Source organism: Oryctolagus cuniculus, chromosome 8 (genome assembly GCF_964237555.1).
Source record: "Oryctolagus cuniculus chromosome 8, mOryCun1.1, whole genome shotgun sequence".
In the NCBI taxonomy this organism is placed as follows: Eukaryota; Metazoa; Chordata; class Mammalia; order Lagomorpha; family Leporidae; genus Oryctolagus; species Oryctolagus cuniculus.
Window position 1 is genome coordinate 27,734,770 of NC_091439.1, and position 6,287 is coordinate 27,741,056.

The 6,287-nt window shown below is 35.8% G+C and overlaps 1 pseudogene; it reads right to left on the reverse strand.

The window, feature by feature from the left end:
• Positions 1-2,732: 2,732 nt before the first annotated feature.
• Positions 2,733-2,857, reverse strand: LOC127483365 (U2 spliceosomal RNA; annotated as a pseudogene).
• Positions 2,858-6,287: the final 3,430 nt, after the last annotated feature.

Genomic DNA, 6,287 nt, shown 5'->3' on the forward strand with positions numbered 1-6,287 from the left:
CCACTGTATGCTCTGCTTACAGTTAAACTTTTTAATGTAATTTAAGTTAATTGTATTAAGTTTTTTTTTTTTTTTAATTTGAAAGATTTACAGACGAAGAGGGAAACAGAAACAGACAGGCAATGATCTTCCATCTGCTGGACCATTCCCCAGTGCCTGCAGTTTGGGGCTGAGCCAGGCCCAGGCCAGAGGCCAGGAACTTCATTTGTGTCTCCTATGTGGGTAGCAGGGGTCAAGTACTTGAGCCAATTTCCACTAGTTTCCCAGACACATTAACAGGAAGCTGGACTGGAATTGGAGCAGCAAGGACTTGAACCCGTGCTCCATTGTGGGTAATGGTATCATAGGCAACAGCTTAACTAGATGCACCACAATGCAGGCACCTGAATTTTTTTAGATTCCATACATACATGAGATCATAGACTATTAGTCTTTCTGCATCTGTCTTATTTCATTTAGCATAATATCTTCTATGCTCAACCAAGCAGAAAATGACAAGATTTACTTATTTTTTATGGCTGAATGAATAATTTTTCATTATGTATATACTCCACATCTTCTTTATCCACTCATCTGCCTATCTATGTCTTCATTCATTGAAAATCTATGGAAATGATAGTATATCTTATCTCTATATAACATATGATATATAATAATATGCTAAAGTCTATATAATGTTAATACAGCTAATTTAGTAATCAGTAAGATTCATTGAGAAATAAACATATAAACAGAAGTTCTGTGTTTTGTTTTAAAGCTAAATGGATAATTAAAGGGTAAATTGCATTCATTATATGCAATTAATGGACTGAGTTTCTTTCCTTTTTAAATCCAAACGTAATGCAAAGTAAATGAGAACGATTTCAATACAAAATATGCAGAAGCTCATAATTGGATAGCTTGATGGAACCTGGATACAGGAAATACTGGGCAGGAAACCAGAACAACAACCACAAAATCGAACAGAAATGATCATAGTGGCAGCAGAGTAGTAATAGGTATTAGCAGGGCACAGAAAGTGATCAAAATGGAAAGAGCAAGTCTGAGCACAGGTCAATAGTGAAGAAGCTGAATAAAAAGTGGTGACAATTACCAAGACAGGTTTTTGTCTTAGCCCTTTTTCTTATGAAAGAAGGGACCACACATACAGTCTATGCAGCAGTACAACTAGGGTGACTTTTATTTGGAATAAATAACCTGCGATGACTAAAGGATGGTTAAGCATTGCAATGGAAGGCATACTGGATTTGAGAGTGTAGAGGGCCGTCTTGAAGTAAATTCACATAAAGTGCAACTGACTGTTAAAGATAATACTTTCTGAAACCTGGTGTCTGAGAGAATGCAAGACGCACAGTGGGAGAACCTTCTGAAGAATGAGCTCTGAAGTAGATATTTGCTGAGTTAGGGGCAGGTGTGTGGCACAGCAGTTAACATGCCACTTGGGATGCCCACATCTCTTGTCAAAATGCCTGGATTTAGTCTCTAGTCAGTTTTCTTGGCACAACTGGTGTGCTAACAGCAAGGGAACTGACGGTACTCCCCAAGAACACCATTTAGTCTTGCAGATGATCTGCCTTTTGAGACATCTCATTATCACCTTTCTAAAAGATCAATTATATTTACAACAGCAATTTATACGTTTGGCATTATTGACTTCCTATTTGTATTTTCCTTATTTTTATTTCCTTTTTACTTCTGTTTTCTATTAAGTGGTTTATGCTTAATTTTTCTGCATATTATCCAGTGATTTGAGATTTATATACCACTCATACTTTTTAGTGATTAACATAAAGTCTGAAGTAGCCTCTGCTTTTCAAAGCCTAGTAGACAGTATGTGGGAAACCAACTTCATAACCAAAAGAGCATACTCTATATATCTCTTGTGCATTTTAATTTACATTTGATCCTAAGAAACTCATTATAGGAAATGAGTTTGTCAACAGTTATTCTCTAGTAACATAAGGCAATGAACAATTTAGAGACACAAGAACATTTTACATTTTTGGATCCAAATTTAATAATTTCAGAATTGTTTTGTTTACAATTTTTATATGACTAACATTAAACTAACTCAAATGCAGTTTGATGTTGAAAGGAATTTAGCTCAGTTTGTATCAGAATCCCTCTTGTAAACAAAAATAATTTCACTGAAATCATCCATAGTTTACTTAACAACGCATTTAGAAAACACTGTATGTTTTCCCATCAAAAGAACCATTCAGTACCCACAAATTTTATGTTTCTGGTAACCTTTTAATCAAAAGCTGTTTCAAAGAAGATGTGAGAAGATTAGCAAATGATTAGTTTAAACTTTCTATTTTCGTGTAATCAAATAGTTCACATTTCTAGACTGCATTTTTTTAATCGACTAGTATTATTTTCTTACTCAGCCCAGCTGTTTTTGACAGACGGAATAGTGCAATTTGGGATGTGGCAAGGGAAGTTTATAATCTAGCTACAGCGATGGAAAATTACCTCTACTGCTAAATACCAAGGGAATCTACAAGATAAGAGTAAAATGAAATTCTACAACTCACAGCAATGGCATAAAATGGCTGGACATGGGGGAGCACTTGAGGATTTGCTTTGTCTGCATCATACAATACATTCCAACTAATTTTTGCACTAAGAGATTTGAAATTCTCCCATGTTATTACAGAATTAAAATGCATTTTTGGCACTTACAGCTAATACTTTCTATTTTCTTGTTCTATAATTCCAGTGAATATTATTTTAGTTTTTATTTCTGACACCAGAAATTATGACACTTATTTGTTGTATTCTAGTATAGAAGTCACTAATTATACTGATAAGAACAGATTCTACACTTGATCTTGGCCAAAGGCTGAGAAGCGATTGAAATCACTAATTATAAAAAAAATAGACATGCATGTGATAAAAACTATTAGGAATTCTTGTTTATATAGTATTTTTAACAGTTCAATACTTATGTAGTTTTTAATGTCAGCTTAGTTATTCTTATATGGAGTCATATATATATATATACAAATATATACATATATACATAGTACTTTCTTAAAGAAAGGAATTTTCCATCATTCTAACTTTTACTGCCACATATTCTATGTACACGCAATGAAATATTGTTATGCCATAAAAGGGTTAGAAATGATACATATGGACCATTAATTTATATATGTGTTGTAACAAAATGGAATTATTCTCAAATGCAGATAGAATTGGAAGATAAAAAGTTGAAATTATCACTGACAAATGCAATTAGCCATGAAATTACACAAATTTGCCATAGACTTTTCCGAGTGTTCTCCATGATCATAGAGTGGTGTTAGGAAGCCAGGCCTAGTTATAAAAACTATTTATCCAAGGAGATGAAGGGTTTATGGGAAAAAACTGGATGCACACATCAGAGACAGATGTTCCAGTGAGGTTGCTCAGGTAATTGTTAGAATTTATGCCAAGTTACACTTCATTCTCAGAGGCCCTGTCCTTTTATAATCAGCCTATTTTTCCAGAAGACTGTACAGATTTAAGATTTCTGGATCTCCTGGTTCTTGAACTCAATGTTAAGAAGTACTTGCATATTTCCTCAATATATTAGAAAAGCAGAATTGTTGTCCAGGTGTTCATAGCAATGTCATCCCATCTGGATTGCAAGTGTCCCCGAGAACTCAATGTTTTTAGCTAAATCTTCATCTCTAACTCCTCATTTATCTCAAATCAGTATGTTTGGATCATGGTTTACAAAGCTTAATGTACATAAGGATCACCTGAGGGTTGTTCTTATAAAAAGCAGGTCTCAAGCTCATCTGCCATAGTTTCTTATTCAATAAGTTTAGGGGAGATGCTTAAAAGTTGCATTTTTAAGAAGTTCTCAGGTGATAGTTGTGCCACTGCTCCAGGAACTATAATTAGAGAACATGGGTTGAAGACACAAAAATCTTGTTTTATACCCTATGTCCTTGACTTAGGATGGTTTGTTTTGTTATCTCTACAGTGGTGTTAAAACAATATGCGGGGATCAGTATTGTAGTGTAGTGGGTTAAACCACCACCTCCAACACCGATATTTCCTGTTTATTTCCTGTTTTGAGTCCTGGTTGCTCCACTTCTGATCCAATTCTCTACTAGTGCTACTGGGAGAGCAGTAGAAAATAGACTGAATTCTTGGGTTCCCACTGCCACCCACTTGGGAGACCTGGATGGAGGACTGTGATCCTGGCTTCAGCCTGACCTAACCTTGGCCCCTGTGGCCATTTGGGGAGTAAACTAGAGGATGGAAGATCTCTTTTTGTCTCTTCCTCTTTCTCTCTCCCTCTATAACACTACGTTTCATTTATTTTTTTAAATTGTTTTATTTATTTATTTTTTGACAGGCAGAGTGGGCAGTGAGAGAGAGAGACAGAGGGAAAGGTTTTCCTTTGCTGTTGGTTCACCCCTCAATGGCTGCTGCGGCCAGTGTGCTGCAGCCGGCGCACCGCGCTGATCCGAAGGCAGGAGCCAGGTGCTTCCTCCTGGTCTCCCATGTGGGTGCAGGGTCCCAGGCACTTGGGCCATCCTCCACTGCACTCCCTGGCCACAGCAGAGAGCTGGACTGGAAGAGGAGCAACCGGGACAGAATCCGGTGTCCCGACTGGGACTAGAACCCGGTGTTTCAGCGCCGCAGGCAGAGGATTAGCCTATTGAGCCGCGGTGCCAGCCTATAACACTACCATTCAAATAAATAAAAAAAATTAATTTTTTTTGAAGAGCAGTTGTCTCAACTGTTGAGGAACAGTTTTTTATATACTGTTTTGAATTCTTTACTTAGTGCAGAATAGTCTTATGTGTATAAAGTTAATTGAAAATAGATCCTAGTAAAAAATAAGAATGGGAATAGGAGAGGGAGGAGGAAGAGGGGTGGGAGCACTGATGGGAGGGCAGGTAGGTTGGGAAGAATCATTATGTTCCTAAAGTGCACTTATGAAATGCATGACAATTATATTCCTAAAATGAAAGGTTTCTAGGTAAAGCAAAAAAAAAAAAATAGTTTAAAGCAATATACATTCAATGGAAACTGTCCTTTGAATTTTGATTCTTTCTTGGGCTAGCACCATGACATAGAGCACTCTCTTGTGTGATATTGGCCAATGGTAGTGAACCACAGCTCTCAATTGGTTATACACTCAAGAGGCAAAACTACCAATATATTACTACTATGCTGCCAGAATTTTTTGAATATTGCTTTTTCGTGTTTTTGCATTTCACCATTTGTACAACATGTTGCTTTGTGTGAGCACTTATAATAATTAAGACTTCTAATTTCTCTTTATTCTAATCAATGCTGGCTATTTCTATTTTTTAAATAGTGGGCATATGAATGTGTATGAGGAAGTATCACTGTGTGGTTTTGACTTGCATATACATAGTGATTAATGATATTGACCATCTTTTATTGGGTTTATTGATCCTTCATATACGTTCTTGGAAAAAAATCTACTCCAGTCCTTTACCCATTTTTAATCAGAATGTATACATATTATATATTGAATCCCATAAAAATGTATGATTTGCACATATTTTATCCCATTTCAGAGGCTGCATTTAAATCTGTAGGTATTATCAACTGATGTGCAAAATTTTAATTTTCATGAAATTCAGTTTGCTTATCTTCTTTTCTTTTCTATGCCTTTTGGGTCATAAACAAGATATTCTTTTCAAATCCAATGTGAATTTCCTCCTGTCCCATTTCCTTCTAACAATTTTAGAGTTTTAGATCTTATGTTTGAATCATGGATTCATTTTGAGGTAAGTTTTATATATGGTAAGAAATAATCCAACTGCATTACTCTTCATGTGAATATCCAATTTCACAGTAAAATTTGTTGAAAATACTGTCCTTTTCTCCACTGAAAGGATTTTAGCATCTAGTAAAAATTCATTTGACCAAATACTCATATGTGAGAGGTTTTTCTGGGATAACTGTTCAATTCCATTGGTCTTTATATCATTCTTTATGCTAGACCACCTTGCTTTGATTACTGTAGCTTTTCAGTGAAGTTTGAATTCAGGAAGTATGAATACTCCAGTTTCGTTCTTATTTTTCAAGAATCTTTGAGCCATAAGGTTTCATCTGAATGTTAGAATGGGTTTCTCTATTCTCAGCAAAAGAAAAGTAGTGTTATTTGGTTTCTCATTTAAAGTTTTTATTGAGAGAGAGAGAGAGAGAGAGAGAGAGAGAGAGAGAGAAACCTTCTATCTGCTGGTTACTCTACAAATGGCCACAACATCAGCAGCTAGACCAAGCTGAAACCAGGAGCCCAAAACTCC